General features: G+C 63.3%; 1 protein-coding gene across 1 annotated transcript in view; it reads right to left on the bottom strand.

The window, feature by feature from the left end:
• Nucleotides 1-547, bottom strand: part of LOC146585409 (myosin-7-like) — an 18,151-nt gene extending 17,604 nt beyond the window's left edge. Inside the window, exon 1 of the mRNA XM_085322970.1 lies at nucleotides 483-547. The gene's annotated coding sequence lies outside the window, so the exon portion shown is untranslated. The remainder of the gene's footprint in view (nucleotides 1-482) is intronic.
• Nucleotides 548-887: the final 340 nt, after the last annotated feature.

The raw sequence follows: 887 nt of genomic DNA, 5'->3' as shown, positions 1-887 counted from the left end.
TAACGCCCCCCTCCCTTCTCTAAGGGGCACAGGCGCGCCCCCCCCCACCCCAAACCGTGGGAGGGCCCAGGAGTCCGGGCAGGCGTCCTCAGGGGACCCAGGCGTCCGGGCGGCGTTCCCGGGGCGGACAATGGCCAGGTCGAGGGGATCCCGGCGGGGGGAGGGGGGGCAGGGGGTTCCTATTGTTTTCTCACCCTCCTCCCCACCAGAGCTGGGCACTGTCTGCCGAGGTCGGAACGGCGCCCGGACGCCTGGGCCCCCTCTGATGTCACCTGGCTATTGTCCTGCTGGGGGGGCTCTCCCCTGGTGTCACCTGGCTATTGTCCTGCCAGGGGGGTTTCCCCATGATGTCACCTGCCTATTGTCCTGCCCGGGCCTGGCCTGTCCCCAAGCACCTGCCTATTGTGTGCCACCGGCCGGACGCCTGGGCCCCCTGGAAGCAGCGGGAGGGGAGGGGACACGCTGCTTTGCCTCTTTCTAACCCGATTCCCGGAGCTCAGCAGGCAGTTTCGCATCCTTGCTTTCCTTCTCTTTGCTCCCACCTGTTTTGGGGGAAAAAACTCATCAGGATCAGGTGTTTTTTGATTTTAGCGTGAACTGATTCTGGTAAGCGTACAGCAGGGGGGGTGGGGGCCAGGCTTGGGGCAAGGCGGCAGGTTTTGGGGTCCAAGCTTGGGGCTGTTTTCCYGCCTGAGGTCACTGATGCCCCCCAAAATAGCAGAAAAAGGGGAAATAAACAGAGATAAAGTAAACAAGGGATCTGTGGGCACTCGCAAAGCCCTGGAAGGCGTCGCCAGGACACTGACAGCGGCAGTGGCAGCAGCCCCAGAGGAAGCATCTGTGGGGAACCGGGGGCTATCAGCAGCTTTGGGGTGCGTGGGGGCGTT

The sequence above is a fragment of the Rhea americana genome, unplaced genomic scaffold, assembly GCF_003343005.1.
Source record: "Rhea americana isolate MKP2758 unplaced genomic scaffold, rheAme1 scaffold_809, whole genome shotgun sequence".
In the NCBI taxonomy this organism is placed as follows: domain Eukaryota; kingdom Metazoa; phylum Chordata; class Aves; order Rheiformes; family Rheidae; genus Rhea; species Rhea americana.
Note: the sequence above shows the minus strand (reverse complement) of the source record. Positions and strands in the feature narration are given on the sequence as shown.